General features: G+C 35.1%; 1 long non-coding RNA gene across 1 annotated transcript in view; it reads left to right on the forward strand.

Annotated features, from left to right (window-relative positions):
* Positions 1 to 14,580, forward strand: part of LOC144581595 (uncharacterized) — a 186,264-nt gene extending 171,684 nt beyond the window's left edge. Inside the window, exons 2-3 of the long non-coding RNA XR_013532630.1 lie at positions 9,947 to 10,000; positions 13,908 to 14,580. This is a non-coding gene — a long non-coding RNA (uncharacterized LOC144581595). The remainder of the gene's footprint in view (positions 1 to 9,946; positions 10,001 to 13,907) is intronic.
* The last annotated feature ends 759 nt before the right edge of the window (positions 14,581 to 15,339 follow it).

Here is a 15,339-nt window from a genome sequence, read left to right on the forward strand (position 1 = left end):
CTTAGCTTGATTTATTCTGCTATTAATACTTGTGGTTGTATTGTGAAATTCTTATATTTTGTTACTTAGCTGTACCAGACCCATTAGATTCTTTCTTATACCAGCTATTTCATACTCCAGTTACTGTATCACTTTATTGTGACTCTTTTTTTTTTTTTTTTTTTTGCTTGGATTGCGTTTTGCCATCCTTCTGAATCTCGATCATCTTCACTTTAATTCGTATTCTTAATTGTATTTCTGTCATTCCAGCCAGTTCAGCCTGGAGAGAGTTAAGAACTCTTATTGGAGAACTGGTGCACTTATTTGGAAGACATGATACTCTGGCCTTTTGGATTACTGGAGTTTTCTCATTGCTTCTTTCTCATCTCTGTGTGTGGGTGTTCCTTTAATTGCAGTATAGATTGAGTACACTCAACACTTTTCTGGATGTTTTCACTGGGATGAGGCTTTGTGTGGGGTCTTTATTTGCAGCTGACTCCTTGTCTCTGGTTTTAGAGAGGGGTATGTTAATGGGGTATTTTTGGTGTTGAAGCTTTGGTGTTGGCACTTAGGCTTATTGGGCAGTGGGTAGACTCTTGCTCAGTTGTATGGCTCCCCTGTGCTTCCTTACAGTTGTGGCTATGTTCCCTCTCAATGCTCTGTAAGTGTGGGTTCCTCTTCCCATTGAATGCTGGCTGTAGAGCACAGCTTGGCACTCCTGGGCTGCCCACTGTAGTTCTGTAGCAATCTCAGTGTTTTATGTTCCTTCCCCAACTTGGAGGCAGCAAAGAATAGGACCTAGTAGTCACTGTGGCCTTGGGATTTTCACTTATCTCCTGAGTGCTCCACCCCAGAGAGATTTAGGTCAGCAATCACTCAGTGAAATTAGCCCAGGATGGAGGGTCTGTGCTGTGAGCCCAAGCTAGGGATTTCTTGTGTGGTGACAAGCAGTGGGATGAGGGGGTGGGACCTGTGGGAGATGGACTGGCCCCCTCTCCTTGGGTCGATTGCAGCTTGTTAGAGTATGAATATAGCACTTAGAGTCTTTGTTCCTTCATTATTCTGAGGTTAGCAAGGGCAGTTCCATTGTAGAAGCAGTGACAAAGATGCTTTCAGTTTCCCCCAGAGGCTACATCTAGGCGGTTGCCAAGTTGCTATTGACTGGATAGCTCTGGCAAGAGGTGGCTGGAGGCCCAGGTATGAAGGACCTGCCCAGTGAGGAGTTATGGGAACAGGCACGCATGTAATAGTCTGGCCACTTTTCCAAAGGGCTGCTGCAATATGTTGTGGGCTTGCTCCAGTCCCTAGTCACCTTAAATTTTCTAGTGTACCTGGAGGCATCACTAGTGAAGCCTGCAAAACAGCAAAGATGACAGCCTGGCCCTCCCCTGGGAGCTCCACCCCAGGGAGGTATGGACCTACTGCTGTCCCTAATGCATCTGTAAGGCATGGCTGGAAATCACAGTGGGGAGGTTCTGCCCAGTGAGGAGGAATGGGATCGGGGACCCAGTTAAAAAAAGTAGTCTGGCCACATTTTTATAGAGCAACTGTGCTGTGCTGGGGGTCTGCTTCAGCACTTGGTCACTTCAGACACTCCAAAGCCCGATGGCACCAGCATAATTAAGTCACTCAAATAGCAAAGATGGCAGCCAGACCCTCTCCTTGGAGCTCTGTACCAAGGAAGTTTCCAATCTCTGTGGCTGGAGTGCACTGGCGGGGGTGGAGGTTCTGCCTTGTGAGGAGGAATGAGATTGGTGATTCACTTCACAAAGCAGTATGGCTACATCTTTCCAGGGCAGCTGTGTTGTGCTCAGGGACTGCCTCCACCCCCAGTCAGCTCAGATTCTTCAAAGCCCAAACACTGAAAAGACAAAGTTGCCCAAACAGCAAAGATGGTGGCCTGCCAATCACTCCAGGAGCTCCATCCAGGGAGATGCAACATTATTACCATTGGCTGGCTGAAATTCCACACTAGTGGGTCTTATCCTGTGAGGTGTTGTGGAAGTGGAGCCTGCAGGTTATCGCTGCTCAGCTCCCTAGATTCAGCCTCTTTCCGGGGGTATGTACAAGAGTCTAACATCCTACTTTGCCAGAGTTGCAGCTATGCTTGCTGGGAATCTCAGAGAGCTTCAGTATCTTCAGTATCTAAGGCTGCTGAGTTTCTGTGCATGTCTCAGTGGCTGCTCTGACAAGACTGTAATGTAAGTAGCCTTGTGTGTCAGACTGGCGGAGTGGTTTCATGAGGTGGTCTCCTTACTCAAGGATTGCAAAGATCCATGGGAGAGACATGGGTTCCTGGGGTCAAACATTCATTCCCCACTTGCCCGGCTGGGAGAAGTTCCCTTGGCAACATGTCATTCCCAGGTGAGTCATGATCCTGCCTTGCTTTTCTCCATTCTCCATGGGTTGTTTCCTTTATTAGTCCCACTGCGAGTAGCTGGATGTTTCAGTTGAAGGTGCTGTGTTACTCACCCCTTCCATTCCTCTTAATGAGATCCACGCACACTAGCTGCTTCTACTCCTGATAAATTTTTAAAAGGTTCAAGACTGGTGGATACTCTTACAGTATTGTATAGAGCTTACTTTCATATCTTTGCTTAGCTCATAGCATTAGATATATTCTAGGTGTTTGAAAAAGATTTCCTAAGTTCAATCATTACTGGAGCCTAAACTGGACATTTAGAGGAACTGCCTAGCAAAATTAAGTAATTTGGTGAAAGTACAGCCAGTTAAGGATAAATGTGTTTCTCCAAAGCATCACCCTATTTGAAGATGATAATTTACAGCAATCCAAAGGCTAATGATGATAGGTATGTTACATTTAATGTCTTAAATTCTTACCACAATCCTAACAAGTCTGATATCACTGCCATATACAAACGTAAAGGAAAAATGCTTAGTCATAAAAAAAAAAAAAACAGTAGAAACTGGGCAAATTGGAAAGTGGGATTTTAGCCCAAACTTGCCTGTCTCCAGATTCTGTATTCTTTTACTCTGTGTTTTTATAGTCTTATTAATTGGGAGACTAAATAAATCTGAAGAAACTTAAACCTAGTATACATTGGATATATTTGTTATTTGCAGTTAGTTGTATATTTTATTTCTATGAAAAACAGACAATAGCAACACAGGGTAGATAGTTATTTAATTACTTGATCTAAAAGGATCTTCCATATTATAATTCATTTCCTCATTTGGTAAGAATACCAAGGTGAATTTATAGAAGTGAATTAAAATTCTTTTGCTTAATAAATGATAGAGCTAATGTTTTAGTCCAGTCTTCTGGCTCCAAGTTCAATATTTTTCCTAGATGCTAGATGATTTGGAAATAGAATATTTAAAAATTATCCTCATATGAATGAAATTAATTTTTGTCACTTTGGGTCTTCACATTGAAGTACCCTCTGTTTGCATGTTCAGTAATTGTTATACATAAATTGACTTCTGATGACTTAAAGGATTTTATCTTAAACAGGGGTACATTTTTCTTTTGCTTGAATTTGCAATTTTATCTATGAAATATAGCAAATATACAGAAACATATAGAAAAATTATAAGCAATTTTTGTGTACTTACCACAGAGAATAAATAAATCCTAATATATCTGTGTTGATTCTTTCTGGTAAGACTGAGTAAATTTAATTAAAACCACACCTTAGCAGTTTAACTTTGTTTCCTACCCAACTGGGATCACTATCCTAAAACTTATATACAATTCAAATTCATACCATGTCATGCAATTTATAGTGACGTTTAGGTCAATGACAGACTGCAGGTATGATGGTGGTCCCATAAGATTATAATGTAGCTGAAAAACTCCTATCACCTAGTGATGTTTTAGCCGTAGTCATTATAATGTCTCAGCACAATTCATTACTCATATCTTTGTGGTGATGCTATTGTAAACAAACCTGTGCTGCCAGTTGTATGAAAGTATAACACATAGTATTATACTTAATACTTAATATAATACATAATATTTGATAATGATAACATGACTATGTTACTGGTTTATATATTTACTATACTGTTCTTTCTATCATTATTTTAAAGCGTGCTCCTAATTATTTAAAAAATGGTAACTGTAAAATAGCCTCAGGCAGTTCCTATAGGAGGTATTCCAGAAGAAGGCATTGTTATCAGAGAGGATGACAGCTCCATGAATGTTATTTCCCCTGAAGACCTTTCAGTAATACAAGAAGTGGGATGGAAGACAGTGATATTGATAATCTTGCTCCTGTGTAGTTTTGGGCTAATTTGTGTACTTGTGTCTTAGTTTTCAACAAAAAAATGTTCAAAAAGTGTTAAAAATAGAGAAAACTTGGCCAGATTCATGTGACTCATGCCTGCAATCCTAATGTTTTGAGAGGCTGAATCTAGAGGATTATTTGAGGCCAAGAGTTCAAGACTAGCCTAGACAACATAGGAAACCACCATCTCTACAAAACAAATATTTGAAAAATTTGCCATGCATAGTGGCATGCACCTATAGTCCTATTTACTCAGGAGGATGAGACAGCAGGGTCTTGCAGTGTCATCCACTGCATTCTATCCTGGCAATAGAGCAAGTCCCTGTCTTAAAAAAAAAAACACACAAAAAAAAGGAAATATTTTTGTACAGCTGGACAATGTGTTTGTATTTTAACATAAGTGTTATTACAAGACTCAAAAATTAAAAAGTAGAAAATTGATAAAGTCAAAAGTTACAGTAAACTAAGGTTAATTTATCATTAAAGAAAGAAAATTTGTTTTTACAAATTCAGTGTAGCCTAAGTGTGCATTGATTATAAAGTCTACAGCACATTTGCTAATACAGTATACTCAAAAATATTCTTGCTACTCCATGTGATTTACTTCAATCAACTACAAATTACAAAACTCACTTATTTTCTAGAAGTGCATCTTTCTTTATAGGTGATTTTGTGTATGTTGAGCACCTTAGACTTCTGTGAGATCCTGTCCACCGTCTTTCTAATTACCTACGGTTTCAGTTGAATGATCATTTGAGTGCCATCATCATCCTGAGAGGTCTTTTAAAAATGCATGACAGTCACACCCTTGATTTGATCTTCACACTGAGACTTTTTTTTTTTTAATTTGATGATACCCTGGATTTAACCTATTTCCTAAGGTTGTATTTTAATGGCCACATTTTTTATTGAAAAAAATAAAATAATTTTTTTCTAAAATTTTTTGGCTTTCTACAGACTTTCTAAATTACAACCTAAGCTTATTTCTGAACTTATTTCTTTTTTGAGAAGGGATGGGCAGGGGGCTAACCTGTCAAATGAAGCTAGTAATTACAAGTCTATACTTCCAATATTTTTTTTGAAATCTTCTTCCATAATTCTAGGAGTTCACTAGGTAAAATGATTTGCCTTCTAGACTACCAAAAATTATTTACACCAAATATGTAGTCACTCCACAGCATGAGCCTTATTTTTCTAGCCTCCTTAAAAAAAATGTACTCATCCCCACCACCTAATCCCATATTTTCAACATATTTTAGGTTTTGGTTAGGGCAGCACTACATTTGTATACTAGTTGTATTGGTTAGCCAGTGTCACAGTAATGCTACATAAAATGGTCTCAAAACTCAGTGGCTTAAAATGATTATTTATTCTTACTCACATATCTGAGATCAACTAGGAGCTGGCCGATCTAGGTTGATTTAGGTTGAGTACCAGGCTGCTCCTCACTGATATCTCTTATTTTTATTGGACTAGTGGGCCAGCTATAGCGGGTTCCTGTTGTGGTGATGGGAGAAGCATAAAAGACATGTCAACTCTCTACTTGTATCACATCTGTTAGCATTCATTGGACACAGCAAGTCACAGAGCTAAGCCCAAAGTCAAAATTACACTCCATCACTAGTGACAGGCTCTGCAGATTCCATAGGACTTGAATGGATCTGAGGGATAAGAGTGGATGGAAGAACAAAATATTGGAGCCAGTAATTCAAAATTCACAGCAACCTAATGCAGCAGAAAGCAAAATCAGGTCACACATTAAAAACAGGCCAGCAAAATTATTCTAATGTTTTCAGAGCCCAAGTTCGTGATTAGGGTACAGCCATGTAAAGAAGTGTCTACGTGAACACGAGTCATAGCAGAACTTATGACAACTGAATTGCTCTCTTTCAATCCAAATCTTATGTGCAAAAAATCAGATGACATATAGAGTCATCAGGAAAGGGATGCTAACTACCTCATTTGGGCCAGGTTTACTTCTGAATCTCAATACAATGACAAATGAGGAGAGGAGCATCTATGTTAGAATCAGGCATTGATGCTGTCCCATTATCACTTTCAATGTTTCTGGCCTAAACAATTTGCTTTGTAAAGGAGTTTCACATTGTCTATTAAAGGTTTTTTAGGAAAATTATAATTTTATTTCTACTACAGATTTAAGGTATATATTTTAAACTCTGCAAAACCAACACTTTTTTCAATGAGGCACAGATAAAAAGCAAATAGTGAAGATAAGATAGAATAATAATATTCAACTAATTTCAAAAAAGAATAAGAAAAATATCAAAGAAGAAATTGAATAAATAGAAAACAGCTGGCAAGGTGGCACATTTTAAATAGAGCATCAATAATTACACCAAGAAAAATGTCTAAATATACTTATTAAAAGATAGTTTTTCATATTGGATTTAAAAAACAAGGCCCTAATTATGTACTTCATGAGAAATTTACTTTAAATATCAAAATATGTATGTGATAAAAGTAGAAGGATTTTAAAAAGCTATAAAATATATAAAAACACTAACCCAACACATATGAAAACAGCTGTAATTATCAAAGTAGACTTCAAACCAATATTATCTGAGACCAAGAAATACTACATAAAAAGAGAGGAAATTTATCAAGAAGTCCTGACATTTTTAAATGTGCATGGACTTTACAACACAGCATCAAAACATATGAAGCAAAAACTAATAAAACTTAGACAAAACATTTATAATTTTAGATAACATTTGTCTGGTTATTGATAAATGGACAGAAAATCAGTGAGCATATGGAGGACTTAAATGCTATCAAGGAACATAGCCTACTTAATATTTATATACCATTCACCAATCAAGGGAATATACAGTCTTTCCAGGAAGAATGAAATAGTCACCAAACTAAACCATATCTGGCCCATACAACAAAATTTAACAAATCGAAAAGAATTTAATGATGCAAAGTGTGTTCTCAGCCAATGAAGATGTTAAATCAAAAGCTAATACCAAAATAATATTTGGAAAACCCTCACATAGTCAAAAATCAAACAGTAATTTTAAAATAATTTATAGGAAGAAATGGAAAGCACAAGAAAATAGAATTGATATATATATATATATATATATATAACATATGTTACACATATATATCTATATTTTTAGATAGAGTATATATATATATACACACACACACACACACACACATATATTATATAAATAAATAAATATTTATTTATTTATTTACATAGAGTCTCACTCTATCGCCCAGACTGGAATGCAGTGGGGCATACTGCAGCCTCCATCTCCCAGGCTCAAGCAATCCTGCCACCTCAGCTTCCCAGGACTACTGGCATGCCCCACCACACACAGATAATTTTTATGTTTTTCTTAGGGGTTGGGTTATCCCATGTTGGCCAGGCTTCTCTTGAACTCATGAGCTCAGGCAATCTGCTTGCCTTGGCCTCCCAAAGTGCTGGGATTATAGGTGGGAGCCACCATGCCTGGCACAAAAATAGATTTTTTTAATTTAATAAAACTAAATTACAAATTAGAATTTATGGGGTGCAGCTAAAGTAGTGTTGACAAACACATAGAACTCACACATATTGCAAATGGGAATGCAAATAGTATGGTCATTTTGGTAAACAGTTGGGTGGTTTCCTATAAAGTTAAACATAAACTTACTATGAGACCCAGCAGTCACGTTCCCAGTCATTTACCCAAGAGAAACAAAAATGCTGACATATAATAATGTACCTAAGTTTGTCTGAAAAACTGTTAATGAGATTCTTTAATGTCTAATTGCTACCATGGGTTTTTAGTGAGAGCTGTTTAAATAATTAAAGTATGTTTAGGAATTAGAATTTGGGACTCGGATTATTCATATCTCTGTATTTGGAGCATATCTGAAATTATTTGCTAAAAATAATACTGTTCTGACCACAAAACCTTTCTCCCAACAGAGATATGATGGCTTTCTATTAAATCATCACTTAGTTTTGTAGATGTCAATTTTATCCACATTTTGACCAATCCTTTAAGTATATAGAACTTTGCCTATTAATATTAGCAGTGTGCCACATTATTTCAAGGAGAATATACAATTTTCTGTGGCTCAAGAGAGAAAAATAATGTTAATAAAAACAGTTCTTAAAAGTATACCATTCAAAACTTTGTCATTTGAGACAACTATTAGAAAAGAGTTCCACAGAAATTAGATTTACCATTCATTTTTAACGTGGTGTGATTTAAACTTTATGAGACTTGTTTTTATCAAGTGTCAGCTCTAAATATGGGGAAGTATACTTAAATATATGTATAAATTCTAATATGTCCTAAATACCACCTTTCTACATACATGTGGTAGACAAACCATCAAGTTTGATAATAAATGGTTTTGGACTAGGTTGTATTTTCTTCACTCATTGTCTAGAATGAGGTCTACTTTTGAACATCCCTCTCTTTTGTCACCTCTATATTAACATTAGGATTAACTTTTAAAAAATAAAACTTTAGTTTTATAATGGAAAGCTCTCCTTTTAGATAACAAATATTTGTTCAGTGACTCCTATTCATATACTAAAGAAAACTTAGGTGAGCCAAATTCAACTGCCAAAAATAGTCTGTATTTTCAGATTCTTAGAAAGTGCTATGACATAATTTCTTATATTGATGTTTTGAATCAATAAATCTTGACTTCCTTCTAAAATTGGTATTGAATTATTATAAAATATGTGAAATGAGAATCTACTGAATACTTAGTCCTTGGTGTTTCTCACTAGCAATAAAGTTGTTGAACACTATGTAATCAAAACCAGAATTCCTTCTTTATTTATAGTTATACATGTAATCCATTAAGAAAAAAAATATTATCTTCTTTTATAATTTATAAACAAAGATCAGAGAAATAAGCCATTTGTGAAATAAGCCATTTACAAAAACATATGCATTGATGTAATCTTGCCCTACAACTGTTTACAAGTGGTTTATTCAGGCTGAAATTAATTATGTTTGCTGATATCATACATAATTTCTCCATGATTGCACAAGGACCCTGATAAGTGCAAATGCAGTAAAATGTTAAATAAATAATGTTCCCTCCTTCAAAATATACTGATTTTGGAATGCAGTTCACTGATATCTACAAATATAGTCTATGTACTAGTTACCAAAAGTGATGGCATAATGATGACATTTTTTAAATGACACTGCAGATACGAATCATTACATGTATCATAAATAACAACATAATATAGATACTTCTGGCAGCTCTATTTTCTGGGTTCCAGTTGAACTCAGGGAAGGAAATGTAAAGTTTATGATATTTAGTCATAAGTTAATCATAAGATAATCCATAGAAATGTATTTGCCAAGCAATAAACCATTACTATAATGACTAAATATTGAATGTTTAAATGTTTAATGAGATGAATCTTGCTGATGTCATTTTAATTTATATAAAGTGTCATATCCAATGCATGGTGAAAATAATATTTTCTTTCTTATGAAGCATATACTCTGATAGCACTTAGGGACTGAGCAAAGTTTTGAAATTTTTAAATGAATGCCTCACCAAACAGAACTTCTTTTTCCTAAAAAGCCTTGGTAGAAAACAATGATAACCTCACCATTTGATAACTCCACTTATGCCTAGCATATAGTATGCCTCTACGTGAAGGGACATACGGTTACTAGACACATTGGCAAATACTCCCATGTCTCTGGTCTCAATTCTAGGTATATGCTGGAGAGCAGGAGCAGAAGATGGCAACCAGAACACCAGAAACTGATGTAAGTAACCACTGCATATAGAAGTAAGAAATGTCCTTTGAATGTTCATCCAAAGCAGGATATTCAGACTTTTCACGTTCACTTTGGATATCAAAGCAGGACAGGGAACAAGGGGTGAAGAAAGGTTATACACTGAGGATTTCGGCATATAGAAATGAGAAAAGTAAGCTCTAGCCAATAGAATTGCATCAAACCTAAGGATGCCAACATTTTTCATAAAATTACACTCACAAATTCACTGTCTGATTAGCAGGAAAAAAATGTATATGTACCAGTTATTTCTGAGGATAACATTTACATTTTAGAAAGTGGAATGTGAATTAAAACTAAAAATCTACCAAAACAATTTTGAAAACTCTTTAGAATGTACACTTTTTTGTGCACTTGACAATTCCTTAAGAGTTGTCTTGGATTACTAATCAGATGTAGAAGAAAGTCATTGGTTTTTATATTGAAATTATAGTAAAAACTAGAATATGAAATATGAAAGAACAAAAATACATATTTTGCATTTCACAAGCATATATTTTTATTCTGAATGGATTTAAGTGACTTGAAAAATAGCAAATACGTAAATATTTAAGTAATGATTCTTCAGAGAATTTCACCACCACCTTCATATAGATTCACAATTGGGACAAGTCAGCAGGTGATATTTCAAGGTTTAGCTGTGTCTCAAAATCATTACCTGCTCTGCATACTATCTAGGTAAAATTATTCCTCTCATTTTCCATTGCTTTTTTAAAGTAGCAGGAAAAGCTGAATAGAAATTTAATTTGTCTTTTGTGCTTAATTGACTTTCATGAGATCTCCAGATTTCCTCATGTTGGAGCTGTATAATAATGGACATTTTTATTTTAAAATTATCAAAATACATAAAAATAATTCTAATTTTGAGTGAGTTTATTTGGAGTATTTAAATTCACTGTAAAACACCTTTTGTTAGATAGACTTTATCTAACCAATTGCTATGTTTTTTTCTACTGAGAAACAATATTTTCATATTTGGCTCTTACCCTTTTGTCCTTTAAAAAATATAAGGGCCACTAGATGAGCATTTTTTAATGCTTCCCCATGGATAGCTGTGTTCATGTTCCCACTAAGAACGTAATTCAGATGTCCTTTATCCACAACTTAACACATTTCACCTTTTCTAGAAAAGGAGTTTAGTACCTTTGTACTTCTGGGAAATTTTCCTAATTCAAGAAGAAATCCACATGGCTTTTGTGAGGGTAAAATAACAATGGCTACATGTTTAAGTTTCTTGGCCAGAGATTACACAAATAATAAATTTTTTAATTGGATAATAAAAGCATGGGGAGCTGGATAAAAACTGCACACATACATGGAGACATGCACAAGAATAGTTAATACTAGAGTTTCCTTTAGGGGTGGCTCTTTGATTAGGGAAACACTTAGTAATTTGGGGGGTCTGGAAGGTTTAGTTCTTAGGAATGGAGTGCTTAGAGACAAGGCAAAAGATACAACCAAATTTCTTTTTACTTGAAATTAAAAGAATTTTGGAGATAGAAGAAAAGCAGGAATGACTGAACTGAACTGGTAAGTGATAAGAAGCTAGCGTTATAGCATAGACCTTAGGCCCATTAATAAACCACACTAACGTTTGGCCAGGGAAAACTTTTTAGGAACTTGGTAGTCAAAGCAATTCAATATTAGAAACTTTAACTTGTAAATCAATTACTGGTATACTTATATGTCTTTTTCCTATTCAAAATTTAAGCAAAGAGTGATACATTACTAATAATAATTACTTTTTTTGAGCATAGACTATGAACCAGTGCTGGACTAGGCACTTTATTGTCTTGTTTGTTAATACAAAGCCTCATTAATCAGTTTACTTATTATTCCTTTTTTAGACAAAGAGATTAAGTAAAGGCTTGGTGGTGGTCCTGCAGAGAAGAAAGGGACAGAAAATAAAATAATATGAATTACTCCAAAGTCACCCCTCTCTAATATTAATAGTCATTAATACCTCTCTCCTTAATAGTCATTAATGTAGAGGTATCAGCACAATGTAGAGGTGGGAGGCAGATCGTGATGCACAAATCCAGGATTGTTATCAGGCATTAGAAACATAGATGAAGTGTGGTACTGACTCGAGAATGATCATCAAATATCCTTATTTTCCCACCAAAAACCTAGAAAGAGATGATCCTTAAAAGGTGAAAGTGAAAATGGATAATATCTGAGATAAACTGTAATACTGTTTTAAATGTAAAATAGTAAGTTCTAACAGGAATTCATAGGAATTAAGTTCATTGTTTTAAAAATATATCACATTTTCTTCTGATTTCTAAAGTGATGATTTGGACCGTGCATTAAAAATTGTGTGGAAGTGACCAAGGTAACTCTGTGCCCTTTGAGGATAATTAGGATATTTATCAGTGATAGAAACTGAAGCTGAAAATGACATGTACCAAGAATGACATTGTTTTGTTGCCTTTGTTGTTTATTGCTGTTGCTATTGCTAAACTTTTTGCTGTGTGTTTCTATTAATAAATAAACAGGGGTTCAAATTACACTACTGAGATTTCAGTTGGCTAACTTTGGGCAAGATTTTTCATAAGGTTGTACTTAAAGCATGTCATTTTTAAAGTATGGTTCGGGACTCCGACGAGAATTGAAAAAATAGAATGTATGTAAGTAGAGTGCTGAGGGCATTGTAGGCATTCAAGAAATATCAACTCTTTTCGAGCTCCCAGTTTCCATGTTTTCTCATCTGTTATGAAGATTAAATGTGCAAAAGAACCTTTTGTAAAGCACTTCAGTTTAATAAATAATGCTGTGCTTAAGAAATGTCAGTTCACTTTCTCTTTCTCTGTAGCATTAGTAATCTAAACGACCATTCGAGTGACTGAAGCACAAAAGGATGATCCAGATTGATAGTCAGTGAGGAGGAGAATAGCACTAACCTGGAAGAAAAAGCTTAAATTAAAGGACTGGTGAATAGTTAGTTTGTTTCATGGCATTTTTTTTCAAAAGAACAAAAGAATATAGGAATATAGCTAAAGGCAATTATCCTATTATCACTATGCCTAAGCCTTACTAATAACCTTCCCAAGGGCAAAAATTGTCATTTCTTATGTACATAATTTTATATTCATTTTTAAGAGTTGATAGCACAATATATATTTATTCTATAACTTGATTTTTTTCAATTAATATGTATTAGAAATAATGATATATTTTTAATTATTAATACTGTCTAGTACTACATTGTATGCATGTGTTAATCATCTGTTAACCATGTGCTAGAATCTGTTAATTATTCACCTGATAATAAAATTTCTAAACTGTTTCTCTTACAGAAATTTCTGGTATGCACAAATTTTTGCAACAATGAAATCACATTGGTATAAAATATATTTGCTGGTAAAAAAGCAAATAAACATTAATAGTCTCAATAGATGTTGAAAATTGTATTCATAGAAATTCTACCATTTTGTTTTTCAACAGCAATTTTGAGAGGAAAGTTCTTCCAATCCTTGCCAAAGCATATCAGAGTCCTTTTACCTTTGCCAATCTTTTAAAATTTGTGGTTCTATTATGAGCAAAGGGGATTGGGCTTTTTTCTCATAGGTTTGAGACTCATTGTTAGTACTTCCTTTCCTGTGAACTTTCTGTTTATTTCACTTACATATTGAGTTGTTGGCCATTTTATCATTGACATGTTGAGATTGTTGATATTAAGAAAAATGACCTGTTGGTCTATATTATGATTGATAAATAATTTTCTTGGATTGTTATTTGTAATTTTGACATAGTCTTTTCTCCTATATTGTCAGTATTTTCCTCCTATGAATTTTTTTTGTATTATGTTAGGAAGGCAGCCACACTCTACAATTGTAAAAATAAAATTCTTATGTGTTTTCTTCTGGTCAAACAGGCACACCTTGCTGGGAGGCTAGAAAGTGCAGTCTTCATTCTGGGTGACCTCAAATTTGGCAGTTTTTTTATTGAAGGAAGAAGAAAATGGCCAGCAAGTATCAAATGAGTGTGTGTGTGTGTGTGTGTGTGTGTGTGTGTAGCATAAATGTATATAGCATAGAAATATATAAGCATATATATGGATGAGTTATTAATCTTCACAAATACAACATGTTATCTCTATTGAAAAAAAGAGCTTCAGATAACATCATTCAGGATTCTAGAATCTTTTATTATTAGTGGTCAGGCAAGATTGGGGTGGGTTTTCTTGCAATAGGAGAGGGAGTAAAGGGATGTGTAAATGACTTAATTTCTCCACCTCCTTATGGGTTTGGAATTTCCTTCCACAAAGAGGTTAAGTGTTTCTCTCAAAGATTGATGCCTATGAGAAACACCACTGAATGGGATCATCTGATTCCCAAACTTTAAACCATAAGGAGTAATTATGACTGGGGCAATGCATAGTGGAAAACACAGTATAAAAGTATGAGCTGAGGGAGTACTTATTTGGAAAGAACTTCCAGGCAAGTACTGATGATGTGAGGCAAAGCAATAATTTAAATCTTGTAATTTGGGAAATAGCATGTCTAACTCCACTATTTTGAATGGGATATTAAAATTTAAGACCCAAACCAGACTAGCTCCTTTCCTCCGGCCCAGAACTTACTGTGGTTTGTGTTTCTGTCACTTGAAAGAAAATAATTTCTCCCTAGATTTGCAAAACTCTTTTTTTATAATCATTTTAGTGAAATAAAGTAGAGGCTTGCTGACATGCTTTTACTCCTTGTGATCTCCCAAGGAAGTTGGAGACTGAGGAGAAAGGAAAGGAAAGATACAAAACTAAACTACTGTGTGAATGGTTGGTAGTAAAGTCCCATTAATACTTTCTCTCTGACATTCTTCTAACTCTAATGGCCTTAGAATATACCTGATGTTAAAAAGATGAAGAAAAATCTCTAACAGCATCAGTAACCTGAAAGTGCCTAAGGTCATTCTTTTACAGTTTGTGTCAGGAATTTATTGGCTGAAATAACATGTTGCTGCATTGGGAAGATGCAGCTAATGTTAAAAAAACCTGGGATATTAGCCATAGCTCCAAACCATTTAATTCTACCGTGTGCATGTGTGTTTTATGTTCAAAATATCCTGAAGGATGGCATGACTCTAGGAGAGAGATGCTCTACATCATTGTTACAGAAAGAGATAGCCTGACCCTGTGTCCATTCCCTGTCCTACTGGGTCACTTTCTTAGTGTGGCAGTCCTCTTTTGCTTTTACTGTTTTCAGAGTTCTCATGATCAGGATTCTAGGTTGCCTTCACATCAGTTTCCAGGACCATGTTCTCTTTACATCTGCCCCCATGTTCCCCTGCCAATTTGTAATGCTTACGTA

Source organism: Callithrix jacchus, chromosome 2 (assembly GCF_049354715.1).
Source record: "Callithrix jacchus isolate 240 chromosome 2, calJac240_pri, whole genome shotgun sequence".
NCBI lineage: Eukaryota > Metazoa > Chordata > Mammalia > Primates > Cebidae > Callithrix > Callithrix jacchus.